Source organism: Rattus norvegicus, chromosome 18 (assembly GCF_021556685.1).
Source record: "Rattus norvegicus strain SHRSP/BbbUtx chromosome 18, alternate assembly SHRSP_T2T, whole genome shotgun sequence".
Classification (NCBI taxonomy): domain Eukaryota; kingdom Metazoa; phylum Chordata; class Mammalia; order Rodentia; family Muridae; genus Rattus; species Rattus norvegicus.
In genome coordinates this window covers 8,251,656-8,267,778 of record NC_141551.1, presented here as the reverse complement: position 1 = coordinate 8,267,778, position 16,123 = coordinate 8,251,656, and positions in this window count along the sequence as shown.

Here is a 16,123-nt window from a genome sequence, read left to right as displayed (position 1 = left end):
TATTTACATTGTGATTTGTATCTGTAACCAAGGAACAATTATGAATCAGCAATGAAATAGTGTTATGATTGGGGTCCACCCAGTTGAGGAACTGTAGTCAAGGGTCACAGCATTAGGAAGGTTGAAAACCACTGAGCTACGTACGGGAAGAAGCATAAGGATGTGTATGGGAAAGCAAACGTATTAATTACAACATTGAGATAGAGGAGAGGTGCAAGAGTGATGGCTCAGCTATGCAGAGAACTGGCTGTTCCTCCAGAGGCCCTGGATCTGTTCCCAGCACATACATGACAGCTTACGACTCTGTAACTGCAGTTCCAAGGAACCCAGTGTCTTCTTCTGGTCTTTATGGACACTGTTAAACATGTTACGTACATACATACACATAAACACAACATACAGAGACGGAGAGGAGAGAGAGAGAGAGGGAGAGGGAGAGAGAGAGAGGGAGAGGGAGAGGGAGAGGGAAGAAAGAGAGAGGAGAGAGAAAGAGAGAGGAGAGAGAGAGAGAGAGAGAGAGAGAGAGAGAGAGAGAGAGAGAGAGAGAGAAAATAAAAATCAAAATATACCTTAACAAACCCACTGAGGCTTGGTGACATGGGATCAGTTTCCTAGTGGTACACTGTGCTTTCGGTCTCCTCGAACTCCTAAACTAGCTCTTGGAAGATAACCGTCCAGCTTGAACTATCTCTTTTCCCAATTTTATTCTGATGCTTTTCTATGGATGGGGTTTTGTGCCCACACGAGCACATGCAGTGCCTGTCAAGGCCTTAGATGTGCATTTAATCCCCTGGAACTATAGTTTGTATATGGTTGTGAAACACCATGTCAGTATTGGGAGTTGAACTCTTATCCTCTGGGATAGCAGCAAATGCTTTCAATCACCAAAGCGTTTCTCCAGCCCTGATAATTACCTTTCCTTAGTCATTTGTATTTTTTTTCTTTTTAATCTCATTTATAAATCACTCTTTGTAGGATTATGCGGGTCCTGTGTCCGCTCTGCCACAGGGCATGGCCATTTGGGGAGGCAGCACGCAGGAAGTTTGACCATGCTTACCTCATCAATGGGAGGGTGTCAGGCTGTAGGGAAGCTGGAATGCAGGGAGGAGGGGAATGTTGCAAGGCACAGCTGGAGCTGGCTGGGGGAGAAGGGGTGTCCCCGGGATCGCAAGGAGGCCAGGGCCCTCAGGTCTGGTTCTCAGGCTCTTGGGTACCCAGGAGCTGCAGGATGCGTTGAAAGAGCTGAGAACCAAATCCGGGGTGTGTGTGGTGGGGGTGTTCCGGTTGGTCCTGTACTGCAGGCTTGGTTGTAGCCACCGCTGAGAGCACAGAGAGTCCTTCCACAGGAGGTTAGACAATGGCTCTGTAGGCGAAGGGCTTCTCTACGGCAGTGGGTGGTAGATGAGTAAGTAATCCACTTCTCAGAGTGGGCCTGAGATTAAATACCCTTTGCAGGGAGGAGCGTCTGGGAAAGGCTAGGCTAAGCCTCCAGACCTTTGGGTACCTCATTATAATGGAGATCTATCTTGAGCCTATGTGATCTGTGGTCATGTCCTCTACCTGTAGAGGGGCTTGGGGCCTTACCCTTATGTAACTGATAGCACAAATCTATGGAGGGCTTCCCAGGGAGTCAGTCGAAATGCCCACTGTCCCTGCAGGGTCACCAGGGTTTCTAGCCTTATCCCAACCAGGAACCAGGCTGCCTTTCACAGTCCCACAACTCTTTACCATAAAATTTGCATATTAAAGCACATTTAATTTGCTTGAAAATGAATTGAAAATATCTGTGTCCTGCGTTTGCAATATGAATGATCATCTAGCTTATCACCTACTATCCTTCTCTTCAGCCTAACATACATTAAGAGGCTCATGGTTAAAATGTAAAGATTCTAAAATAGAATTCCAGCTCTTAGGAATGTTTCTCAATAGATCTCCCTTTGAGGCTCAAACTGCCTCTATTCTTGCTGCAGTTTTGCATTACACAAATTTATAGTTAAGCAACATGAGACCAAAAATCTAGGCTGAGAATAAGGACCCCTGAGGACTGCAGGTTGCTGTTAAACAGGGTTCTGCATTTTCTTCAGAACCACTCCCTACTATGTTCATTTGTCTAGCTTTAATCTCTTTTACTAAAAATCCATAATTACAATGAATGAGACTCTTTATTGATTAAGACTGTTATTCCCTTTGACTTTAACACAATGGAAACATTTTCAATGTCATTTATAAAAATCAGCATTTCCTCTAATTTTGCAGTGTAACTATTCTGACGTGACCCAGGGTGTCTTTCTAGTTGTCAGGATTTCACAGGGCTGGAAGATTGAGTCTCTTTTAAGAATTTATTGCAAGACCTTGGATTCAATTAAATAGTCATATCCTAATTTTGAGTAACTATTCATTTATACACTCATATAATGTAATGTTTGTCTAAAAGAATTTTCATTAAATGTGATCTTTGAGGGTGTGATGACAGTTCCTATTTTCATTTCTAATCTTCTGGATTTCAGATTTCATTGGAACATGAAATTTTGTAATGGGGTAGAAAAGCAAAAATAGTGCTTAAAAATTCGGGGAGGGCGGCAATGGGGGGAGGGTTGGGAGGGGGACACCCATAAGGAAGGGGAGGGGGGAAGGGGATGTTTGCCCGGAAACCGGGAAAGGGAATAACACTTGAAATGTATATAAGAAATACTCAAGTTAATAAAAAAAATAATAGTAAATTAAAAAAAAAAAGAAGGGGAGAAGGAAGGGTTATGGGGATGTTGGCCTGGAAACCGAGAAAGGGAATGACATTTGAAATGTAAATAAGAAGTACCCAATTTAATAAAGACGGGGGGGGGGGGGGAAGAAAATAGATTTATCCCTGATGTTAGCGACATTTTTTATTTTTTCAAATGTTCCTAAGTTAAGTAATTTGTTGACAGTGCTTGTCAATGTCTGTACAATTTGTGTTTTGGATAAGTAGTTCTATGGAAATCTCAATAAAAGCTATTCTCTTTTAAAAGAAAAAAAAATTCCTTTCATCCTCAGTCTGACTTCCACAGGGCTGGGTCCTCTTTCTGATGACAAAATGGTTTCTACATTTTGCATGAGGTATTCTATGTTTCTGTAAGTATGTCTTTGTTGCACTGTGCTGTCATCTCTCAATGCACTTCTCGGAGTGGGGGGTACAGGGCAGTGGTGCTTCATGCCTCCTTTGTAGTTCTCTGGACTCCTTCTGAAACTCTCTTTTTCCAGCTCTCTCTCCATCCTGGCAGCCTTTCAGTTTGGAGAAAGATCCACTTGTTCAAAATTACCCGTATAGTCATGTGTTGAATTACTTATAGAGAAAGATCTCTGTTAAATGCTAAGGACTCCATGATGGCCAAGTACTGGCCTCTCAGAGGGCCTCATGGAAAGGCAAGACTAACACTAGCTAACGCTGTCTTCTAATAGAAGTGGTGAAAGGAAATTCTAACATACTCATGTTAATTCTTACAAGGGTGGCTTAAAAAACCTGTATTAAGAATAGTTGGTTATCAAAACTTTATACTGATTTTACCACTCTGATTTAATGTCACAGTGTAACCATTTTGGAGGGTACATGTAGTTTCTTTAGTATATATTCAGTAATTCTGAAAAAAATCAAGTTATATTTAGGGTATGCAAAAACATTCCTTATGGAAAAGTTAATATGAGTCCATGTTTAATCTAAAATGTTTTTTTTACATCCAAATAATAGGCTTTTGAGTAACAGAACTATTACAATTAACTCAGTTGTCAAAGGCAGTAATTCATCTTAGCTGTGTGTTCATATTTTGAAATATTTCTAAGTATCCAAGATATAGGAAAGAATAGCTGCCTATACCTGAATCTTTATTTAATCCTCCATTTAGGAAACTATTGATAATAATTTCTTTGATGTACATTAAGGCTATAACAGTATATAATTAATATTGTGACAAGAATTTTACAAGAAATTTGTTCTTTTTGTTTGCAAAACCAAAAGCATAATTACAATTCTTTTATGTCACTAGAAACCATTTCATTAGCTAAAATTGCTGTCTGCAGTGAGCATGGCCTTCTGACCCCAGAGCTTTTGTATTTACTTAGTATTTCAGCTTCAAGGATAAAGGAAAGATACTAATTCAGAACTTGCTTCAATTGAAAAGTAGCAACCAACACAGTCAGTAGATTCATCCGTTCCAGAAAAATAATTTTTAATGATGTTAATCATAATTCCACTTTATATGCAAGTTTATTTACTAGATTCTAGGCTAATGGGCTGACTCTTAAATGTTTTTCTCTATAACGTAAATGTATTCCTTATTCCTTAAGTATAAAGTGATTACATTAAAGTTATTCATAGGTTTTTGAAATATAGGCAATATATTAATAGCAGTAAATGGAAATATAAAAGCACAAAAGTAGATTTTTAAGAGACTATGGCATTTTATATTAAAAGTACATAAACCTTTGACACGTCAACAAACACAAACAGACAGCAGGCCCAGCCTAGGTGAAGCCTTTCCTTTGCGACTTAGAACAAGCTAGGGTGTTGTTCTCCCTGATTTGCTTGGGAATGGAGTTAGCATATAATGGGTTAGGAATGGATATTGAAGTAGGGAGTGTGTAAACGGTATAGAAAGGGTTCCAAAACAGAGCTTGTGTCCCTGACATCAAACTCCCCGTTACACCTCTGTACCCATTTTAGCACTGGCCACTTGCCACAGTTACTAGGACAATGAGATTGGCTGAGTCTTAACACAGGCCTGTCCTGTGGGGAAGGAATTTACCAGGAGCAGGAAGCAGAGAGCAGGAGAACAGGAGGGCAAGAGGGCAGGAGGGCAGTAGGGCAGAGGGCAGGAGGGCAGGAGGGTAGGAGGAAAGCAAGAGGGCAGGAGAACAGGAGGGCAGGAGGGCAGGAGGGCTGAGAGCAGGTGGGCAAGAGGGCAGGGGGGTAGGAGGGCAGAGAGCAGGAGGGCAGGAGGGCAAAGAGCAGGAGGGCAGTAGGTGAGGAGGACAGAGAGCAGAGAGCTAGAGGGCAGGAGGGCAGGAGAGAAGGAGAGCAAGAGAGCAGGAGGGCAGGAGAACAGGAGGGCAGAGAGCAGAGAGCTAGAGGGCAGGAGGGCAGGAGGGAAGGAGAGCAGGAGGGCAAGAGGGCAGGAGAACAGGAGGGCAGAGAGCAGAGAGCTAGAGGGCAGGAGGGCAGGAGGGAAGGAGAGCAGGAGGGCAAGAGGGCAGGAGAACAGGAGGGCAGAGAGCAGAGAGCTAGAGGGCAGGAGAGCAGGAGGGCAAGGAGGGCAGGAGGGCAGAGAGCAGAGAGCTAGAGGGCAGGAGAGCAGGAGGGCAAGGAGGGCAGGAGGGCAGGAGGGCAGGAGGGCAGGAGGGCAGAAGGGCAGAGAGCAGAGAGCTAGAGGGCAGGAGGGAAGGAGAGCAGGAGGGCAAGAGGGCAGGAGAACAGGAGGGCAGAGAGCAGAGAGCTAGAGGACAGGAGAGCAGGAGGGCAAGGAGGGCAGGAGGGCAGGAGGGCAGGAGGGCAGGAGGGCAGGAGGGCAGGAGGGCAGGAGGGCAGGAGGGCAGGAGGGCAGGAGGGCAGGAGGGCAGGAGGGCAGAAGGGCAGGAGGGCAGGAGAGCAGGAAAGCTGGGGAGCACACTTGGAGAGCCAGTCTTCCAGAGAAAGCAGAGAAGGGGCTGTTAATGTGACAATTCCATGAGCTTTTAATTGGGAAATTAGCATGCAATTCAGGCTTCAAAAATAAATCCTTGCAGGACCCCTAAAAGAGCAACTCTGTTAAGTGCATGCACGAATGTCTCATTTCACCGGAATGTTTAGCATCCTGTGAAAAGCTGTTGATCAAAGGTCTACATTATTTTTAAATAAGAAAGCAGCAAATCATCTGAGTTCAGTGCGTTCCTGAGAGAGAATGTGGCCAAAAAACCTAACACCTCCAACTCCATCTTCCAACTTTCCAGTGATGATCACATACAGCAGACAAAGCAATGGTGGAAATAATTAGCCTGGTGATCGCTTCTCTATTTCTACATCCTTAAAAGGCATGCCAAATCTTTTTTTATCATATTAGAGTCTAAATTTTATTATTATTTTCCAGCTAAATTCAAGGGTCACAGCTCTCTGTTTAATCTATTAAAGTCATGCTTACCACCATGAGGCCTCCTTTACTGCAAAGAGATTTTATGAGCAAAGACTGCATGGGGAGACTAATATTACTCCCTAAGGATCACCAGCAGCCTTGCTATACCAATCTCTGCTTCTTTATGAAGCATTTGTCCTCTGGGCAAAATAGCTACACAGTACAATATCCCAGACGTCAGACTGAAGAGTAAAATCGTCTGTGGCAAATTTTTACTCATTTACAAACTGTTTATTTCTGGAAGGGACTTGGTCTGATATCAACTGGTACAGATTAGTGGCTTTGACCACCAGGGACACAAACAACCGGGTGGTCAAAGGTTTTTTTTTTTTTTTTTTTTTTTTTTTTTTTTTTTTTTATGCAGAGATGGCTCCTGGCTGCCCTAAAATGTGCAGGACCATCATCCCACATGGGCTACCTGACTTCTTTGCATTAAGCTCATCCAGCATTGCTCATAGTTTCCTTTTGAGCTAAATACTGCCCAAGGCTGCAAGGTACCCAACAGTAGGGATGGGGGTTCAAGCACTTACACTGATCAAACACAAACAGAATAGATAGCAGGATGACACTGGCCAGATGAGACCACAGGCAACAGACCTTATGTGTGTCACTAATCTGATAGGACTGGTAGTGGCTTTAATAAGAGGAGGTGGAGAGAACAGAGGAGGTGGTAGGTGTTTGGTTTTGCCCTGGGACAAGGGAATGAGATGCATATTTTTTTATTTATTTATTTTTACACTCCAGATTTTATTCCCCTCCCGGTCCATCCCCTGACTGTTCCACATCCCATATTCCATCCCCCACCACGCCCCAGTCTCCACAAGGATGTCCCCACCCCACCCACTCTACCAGACCTCAAAACTTCCTGGGACCTCCAGCCTCTTGAGAGTTAGGTGCATTTTCTCTGACTGAACACAGACTCAGGAGATCTCTGCTGTATATGTGTTGGGGACCTCATCTCAGCTGGTGTTTGCTGCCTGGTTGGTGATCCAGCGTCTGAGAGATCTCCAAGGTCCAAGTTAATTGAGACTGCTGGTCCTCTACAGGGTTGCCCTCCTCCTCAGCTTCCTCCAGCTTTTTCCTAATTAAACCAGAGGGGTCAGCAGCTTCTGTTTATTGGTTGGGTGCACATATCTGCATCTGACTCTTGAGGCTGCTTGTTGGATATTTTGGAGGGCAGTCATTTGGTGAATGCCCCATGACCTCAGTAATGGTGTCAGGTCTTGTGGCCTCCCTTTGAGCTGGATCCTACTTTGGGCCTGTAGTTGGACCTTCCTTTTCTCAAGCTCTTCTCTATTTCCATTCCTGCATTCTTACATATCAAAGCAGACCTTGCCTCAAGGTTCTCCCAACTCTCTCTGTTCTTTTCTGGCATACCCTGCCCCTGACTGTGAACTTTATAGCCCAGGGACCAAGCTGCCCTTCTCCCAGAGGTTCCTCCCTATATAACCCAGACATTTTGCGCTCGCGCTCTCTCTCTCTCTCTCTCTCTCTCTCTCTCTCTCTCTCTCTCTCTCTCTCTCTCCCCTCCCCCTGCCCCTTCCCCTCTCCCTCTCCCTCTCTCCCTGCCTCTCCCCTCTCTCTGTCTGTCTTTCTCTCCTCTCTTTGTCACTCTCTCTGTCTGTCACTCTCTCTGTCTGTCACTCTCTCTTTCTGTCGGTCTCTCTCTTTCTTCCTGTCTGTCTGTCTCTCTCTGCATGCTCTTTCTCCCTTTCTCTCCCCCCTCCCTGACTTCCCATAGTGACTCCCCTGGCCTCAATCCTTGGGGCCAGTGAACTAGCCCTTCCCAATAATCCTGTCTTTAATATAATCTCATCTGGCTTCGATTGGCTCTTTTCACCCTCAGAGAAACAATAATTCATCAGTGGGGAAACAACGCCCACCTGTGCCTATAGAGGCAGAAAGGCTATGTAAGCACACACACGGCGCAGGTGGCGTCCAATCTTTCTGGATTTGAGCCCTAGTTCATACCTGTGAGTGCTACCACCTTAATGCCAGAACTCAAGAACCAAAGCTGTGGAGAGAAGTAGCGTTGGAGCCCTGTGCAATGGCACAGGCCTGTGAGTCCAGCTAATCAGAAGACTGAGGCAGGACCTGAGCGTTTAAGACCTGACTAGGCCGTGTGGCATGACATTCTCTCAAAAATAAAACGTAAACAGGAACTTGAGATCCAGGGCTTATCTAGCATGTGAGAAGCCTTGGACTGAAAAGTTCCCAGCACTAAACCCAAGCATAGAAAAAAAAAATCCTGTTCTAGAAGCCATTGAGCCTATCATACTTTATTCAGGCCCTCACAGTAGACAGAGTGAGACCACTGCCTTTATGCCTGAGTTATTTAAATATTGTAAGTACTGTACTACATGGGTGTTAGCCTAGAGTCAGAGATGTGAGGAAAGAATAAAGGGTACAGAGGAGAGTAGGGAGCAGAACAGACCCCAGCGCAACAGGCACTTACAGTACGGGTGAGACTAAGCCTCAGCTCTTCTGACCCATGTCAGTCAGGTCAGCATCGACAGAGGAGACCTCCATCCTCCCGCCATCTTCTGTCTCCCTTCTGCCAGGAGCAGATGGCTCATTGGCATACTCTTTTTTCTTTTCTTTTTTTCTTTTTTCTTCCATCTTTATTAAACTGGTTATTTCTTATTTACATTTCAATTCTTATTCCCTTCCCCGGTTTCCGGGCAAACATCCCCCTAACCCCTCCCCCTCTCCTTCTTTATGGGTGTTCCCCTCCCCACCCTCCCCCCAACAATCATGTTCACTGGGGGTTCAGTCTTGACAGGACCAAGGGCTTCCCCTTCCACTGGTGCTCTTACTAGGATATTCATTGCTACCTATGGGGTCAGAGTCCAGGGTCAGTCCATGTATAGTCTTTAGGTAGTGGCTTAGTCCTGAACGCTCTGGTTGGTTGGCATTGTTCATATGGAATCTCAAGCAACTTCAAGCTCTTTCACCTGAGTGCTCAGATCCACACTAGTCTGGTTCACTCCCATTTTAACTTCAAGACCAAAGGAAAGACAACCATTTGGCAGTGTTTGTCTACTTTTAGCTTAATACTTGTGGCAGAAATATTCCAATATCCCTTTAAAGATATGACTAAAAGTTTGTTGAAAATACTAAGTATGGAGATAAGCTGGTCTTAAACGTATGCACATTGTTAAAGACTGGGAAGGAGAAAGATAGCAGAAGAGAGGCAAAATTAATACACACAAGCCATTATTGCTATTCTATTACTAAAGAAATGATTGAGAATGCATTTTTAAATTGCAAACCACCATTAACAAATGTTAAAGAAGATCACACTTTCCAGAGCAGTAAAATACAAAAGTAAACAAAACAATTCAGAAGAGGCCAAAGGGAGAGCAAGGAAAAGAAACAGACAAAAAGGAAACCAAATAAGGCTGAGGAAAATACTTAAAGTGAAACTCTTCTGGATGGAAAGAAATCTAGCTCATGATCTATTTGTGTGTGATGTGTGGTGCATGTGCATGTGGTATGTGCATACGTGTGGAATGTGTGTGTGTTGGGGGGTGAGAGGTGTATGTGGGCTGTACAAATGTCTTTGCATGCATGTGAAGCCCAATGTCCTCTGCATCACTTTCTACCTACTTCACCTACACAGCGACTCACTGAACCCAGAGCTCACTATGTGTCTAGCCCGGCTCTGCTTTCTCTGAAGATCCCTTCTTTCCAGGTCCCCAGTGATGGAGCTGCAGCCACAGGGCTCACATTTCCAAGGAATTGGGGGACCGAGCTCAGGTCTTCCTGCTTGTGAAGCAGGTGCTTAGTCTGCTGAGCTGTGTCGCCAGCTCCTAATCCAGGACTTTTAAGAGAACTGTAAACAATAAGAACAGATGTGGCAACTTATACAAATGCACTGAAAAGAGTTATTACAGACTGACATAAATCACAAGCGGTAAAAGCAGTAATGATACCCAGTATCTAAAGCAAAATAATTTAAAAAAGGAAACAGTTATTAAATCATAAGGAATAACATTTAAGACACTTTTTATTTACAAATATACTGTGCTTGTCATCTACTTAATTTTAATGTACTAAAATGTCTAATAAAATGTCAACTATGAAACGGAATTAATGCCTTAAGCCAAGTCAAAACTTTTATCAAATTGATCTGTTAAAGAAAAATTTGCCAATAATCTTCAACTTAATATTCATTTTAAACAGAAGGTAAAATCTTACATATAGAATTTAACATTACATAAGGAAGCATCTGGTGGGTGTTATTTTAAGAATCCAGAAGAAAAGAGTGTTACATAATTTATTAATTCATAAAATTACTAAGTCAATAAAGAAAATGTGATTATTGTAAATTTTAAAAATACATTGAATAAAATTCACACCATAATTGCTGAGATCATCGATGGGCACAGACTATGCTATCACTGTGATTAACAGTCATAAAGGAGACTGAAAGAGAGGGACAGGGGAAATGAGGAATAGAGAGAGAGATAACAAAGAGAAGAGAAGAAACAGAGAGAGAGAGGGAGAGAGAGAGACAAAGAGAGAGAGAGAGAGAGAATGCACATGTTGGTTGGTGAATAGGAGAGGGAGGATCCAAAAGGAGATGGGGAAGAGAGATGATTAAGATATGCATAAAATTCTCAAAGTTATCAATTTTTAAGAAAATTTCACAATTATATATTTCAAGTTATATATATATATATGAAGCTACTATTAAAACTGAAAAACGTAGTAATTAAATCAAACATGATCATGCCTTACTCAGTGTTCTCAGGGCTAAGGGACAGTACCTATTTAATTCAACGGCAAATGGCATCTAAAAAATGAAAAATGTTACTCTATGGGAAGTGTATGACAATTATTCTATTTATTACAAGTGAAAAACAATGGTCTGCCTATGATAGGTAATTTCAAGTGTGGAAACACAATCATACAAAGAATTATTTTGTTGTGTCAAAATTGTAACATCCCAAGTAACAATTTCCATATAAATGTTCTTGATATACCTTGATTTATCAATGAAATTCCAAATATGTTTGTGATATAGAAAGCCCTTATAGGTCAAATGATACGTCTCAGTTCTTAGCAAATTAAATTATTTTAATGGTGATTCAAACAGAAACCCAATATGGTTTTAGGTGCCTTAACAAAGTAACATTAAACATGTTTGGGGGGTAAAAGAGTCTGGTGAGAATAACAGAGGCTGTCTTAACGGTAATAATCATAGTAATAGATGTGTTTGCATGTAACCAGTCCATTGCAAAGCTACAGCAAACCAGGAGTAGACACAAAACTCCCTTACAATGGACAGGAAAAGGCATCACCCTGAAATAGGCTCGAGGATAATATGACACTTCCAATCCCTAGGAAGGTAAGCATCCTTTTTATCCTGTGCTACTAACTAATGATGGTGTCATACAGTTGACTTAATTTTCACTGACACAATGCAACTAACTAGTAGTGGCCTGCAAGAGTGAAAGCTCTGCTAATTTAAGCCACTCACAAGACTAGCTTTTAAAAACAACATACATTAACTTTTCTCCAAGCCAAGCTGGACAGTAAGATTTAATGTTGACCTATGGCACGGATTTGAAACGCAACAGGGAGCACCAGTGTCTTATGGGTCTAGGATGCGATATCCCGGGTTAACAGTAGGTGTCACTGTCTACACTACTCAGTATAGGCCGAATGGCTCATTTGTCCAGGCCCATGACTTCAGGTTTACTGTGAGTTGGGTGCAAAAGACATCAGAATGAGGCGAATGCTCCCATTCTCAAGGAATGTACCGTAGGCAGTCACAATTCTTTTCTAAAAGTTAACCTCTCAGTTGTATAATTTTTAATATGTCATGCATATGTTTCTTTGAATATGGAATAAAATGTTTCTTTTTTTGTCTATGTCAGTCCTTGTCACTTTGAATGTGACAATGTTATTGAGAGGACCATTATGTCAGTTAACTGATTAATATACAGCATTTCATAATTGTATAATCCATATGAATCTGTAACCCCCAATTTCTCATATAAATAAATAACCTGAAATCCTTTATTTGCCCCAAACATGGCTTTAGGAGCCAATGGACAACCACAGGCTAAAGCCTAATGTCCTTTCCTTATGTATCCACATCAAGACAAACATCAGTGTCTAGATTGAATTTTGTCATAGCAAACAAAATACGATGGGAATAGAACAAATAATTACCAGTCTTAATGTTTCTACAACACATAGTTGTGAACCTGCCTGGTGAAAGATGAGTGTACCCTGTGGGCATATCCAAAACATAAATAGACCTTCTACGTAACAAGCTTAGGTACAGCCCTTAGGTCTCAAAGGACCCCTGCTCCACACCCATTAATATCTTCTCTCTCTCTCTCTCTCTCTCTCTCTCTCTCTCTCTCTCTCTCTCTCTCTCTGGCAGAGAATTACCAAGGAGCTTTTCATTCCTAAATACACGTTTTTCCCTTAACATGGTATGTTTTTCAGAGGGCCTTTTGGTACTCTGTCATGACAGTGCCAGGGAAACGTTTAGGTGGCTTTTGGACTAATTGGATAGCATCCGTTTCCAGAGCTGTCAGCTTCTTGATTCTTATAAGTGGAAAACTCAAGTCAAATGAAATTTATAAAATTCAAAATAAATCCTTACAGGACACAAAAACTAGACCACAAGGAGCTGGGATGCCTTGAAGAGTTGTCCCAAACTATGAGCACCTCCTAATGGCTGCTTTAAAGAGCAGCTTGCCACTCCTCCCCTGGAAGTGGGGGCGGGGGGGGGAGGGCTGGGCTTAGAAGCAAAGCTTTCTCAGAAAAGCCATCAGTGCATGGAATTATCTCAGTGTCCCTTCCTCCCATGCACTCCCTTACAGTTTTCTTGCTTGCTTTTGAGATTCTGTACTATGACTCAGCATAAATAGAAAATGTTGTTATTGCTTTTATCACAAAGCATGAATATTCTCTTAGCTCTGGTGAAAAGAGAGACAGGGAAATGTGTATCAGTGCAGAATGATGCCAAATCCTGGTAATTCAAAGTGAAAAGAAAAGATGAAAAATACTAACTAGATACAACCTGACCTTTTCACGCTCAAAATTTTGAAAGCAGGATTAAGAATTTGGCAGGGCCTGGTTTGGTATTGGTGTACAGTCTCAGTGATGAAACCAGGAGTGTTTTAATTTCAAAACTAGCCCTTTGTATGGTGGACGTTCTAGGCTAGCCTGGGCAACTCAGTGAGACTTTGTACCAATACAAGAGGCTGAACTAGGTCTGAATGTGACCCAATAGTAGAGTGGCAGTCTAGCTTGTACAGGACCTAAGGCTGGGTCTCTGGCACCACAGAGAGTTAGGAGTTTAAAATATGAGAAATTAATAACTGTGTTATTTGTTATTTAAACCTTTAGGGTAACCATGTTTTTCAATTTACAGTGAAGATTACTAATGTCTGATTTTTTTAAATCTTCACCTTGAAAAGGTATGACACGGGAAATGTATTACTTTTCCTGTGTTGATAATCTGGTTCCGGTGTTCTGATGATAGCAGATGCTGTCCAGTCTAAGCTGCACATCTCAGGATGCTGAGGGAGTGCCTGCCAGTTTGCAATGAGCAGGCGACTGATCAGGTGACTGATCGGGAAGCAAACAGCGTGTTCCATGGGGGACTACCTTTAAGATTTTAGCCTGAGGTTTAGGTTAGATTTCTTGAATTCCTCTGATCGACCTGAAAGTTTTCTTCCTTGCTCAATCTGGGGATGCTTTTTCTTCTAAGCAGGAACCATAGAACCCACTATTTCTTCACCACTCTCAGGCGCATCAAGTTTCTAACTCCTACCGATGGGTATCTCTGCTTAGTCCGTAGGTGGTACTAAGCTTCCTTCCCTGTAATCCCAACAGCTGCTCCTAGGCGTGCCCGTCCTCTAAGAGTCAAAAAACAAAGTAGGATATCGGTCTCAGAGTGGGTTCTCAATCTCTGCTAAGTATTTCAGTTTGGGAACTCACTCTAAAAACACAAAAAAGCTAACCCTAGAACAAACAGACAGAAAAGCCCAGAAGAATCTCTTCTTTAAAACCTGTATCTCAGTCTGCTGTGGTGGCAGGTGCACTTGAGAGGCAGAGGAAGGCAAGCAAACCAACTTGGTCTACAGAAAAGCCATAACTACACAGAGACTCTGTCTAGAAAACCAACCAACCAACCAACCAACCAAAAAACAAACAAACAAACAAACAAACAACAAACAAAAAACAAAAGAAGAAAGAAGAAACCAATTTTTATAGATGTTAAATTGCCTTTTCTTTCCAGTAAACTACTTGTAAGCAGTCACATTATCACTGTAGGCAAAATAGGAGGTCCATGAAACATCTTAAAACTGAGTGTTTGGAGTCTGATGTCTAGTGAAATGTTGACTAATTCATGTAAGTCTACAAAATTAATCTGGATAGCAGAGTCCTGACATCTTAACCTGTTAGGTCAAGAGATGCTATGTAGGATCTGAGAGGATCTTATGCTATCATGCTAGCAAGATGATAAAACTCAACTTCACCAAGCTTTGAATGAATAACAGAAGGCCCATGGTAAGTTAAAATGAAGAACAATTAATTATTTAAATCGTGATTCTTAATAACAAGAGTGCTAGCGGAGATAAGGAATATTTCAGACATCCTATAGTAAAAAATGCCTACTGATCCATGTTTTCATTTAAACTCCCATTGTGTTGTAGTCTCTTCTCAATTGAAACATTCTCACAAGTCTTATGAGACCCTTTCTTGCTGTCTTATGAACAGTCAAAAGACAACTCTTCAGAACAGGTAACTCTTTTGGAGGAGAGCTAACTGCAAGTTACACAAGTGTTTCCAATGATGCTGCTTTGGGGGAGGGGTCCATCCCCCAGGTAACCTGGGGCTGTTTTTGAGATGCAGGTCCCCAAATCTTATGAAGTAGCTCTAGCTGAAGGCTCTCTTGTAAGGAATCCCAATAAACTCATTGGACAGATGGATGCCCTTCTTGGCCTGCCATTGTCTCCTCTTGGGCAAATGCAAACAGGATCACCTGAATAAGACATGTAATAGCTCCCACCAAAAATGAGTCCTAGGGCATGCCAACAAACGCAGTATAAAATAACAACGGACATCTGAAGATCATCACAACCAATACCTAAGCTATTACACATTTCTTTATACCATGGATTTCAGTTGCAGACTGCTAATATTCTGAGTTTTCATTTCTTACTATCTTCTAGAAACATAAATTTCTTCATGTTATGCAGACAAGTAGTTGATTCGGGGCTGATTTAGTTAGAAGAAACTTAAGTGGAATACATTAAGGTGAATGTGCCTCCTTGAATTGCTTCAACATAGCTAATATTTCGAAAATGGTTTTCATATCTATTATGTTATGTCAAAGAAAAGATATTTAAAATTCTTTTTCAAAATATGAAACTTGTAGGGGCTGAAACAATGATTTTCGAGAAAAGAGAATCTGTGGCAGTGACACTTTTTGTTTTATTAGTAAAAAATGGGGTTGCCGTTCATTCGCATTTTTTTTTGCAGAGGGCTGCATTCCAGGGAGACACCTGCACTATAAAACCATCATGATTCTGTTCCAAGAGGATGATGTGTGCCTCATCCATGGATGAGGGTTTGTGACAGTCCTCACGCAGCATGAACTGTCAGTCAGTGGTCATGCAGCCTCCTGAACTTTGCACAGGGCGCCTGTTTCTTTGGTCGTGGGATAATTCACCTTGACAGAGGTGAGCAAAGCCAAGCCATTAACGGAGGTTAGTAGAGCTTGAGCCTAAGCTGAGGACCTCTCTCCCTGTACTTTGTAGTGCAGATCCAACCCCAGCTACAGAGAGCCTGGATCAGGAGGTACAGACTGAGAGCTTCTTCGGGAGAACTGGAGATGCCAAGAAAAGGTTGGGAGAAGGTAACCCAAGAAAGCTTGAGGCTCTGGACTCATGACTCCAATAAACCAAGGCTTAGATGTTAGCTTAGAAAACTGGGGCACTAAATGGAATCCTGCC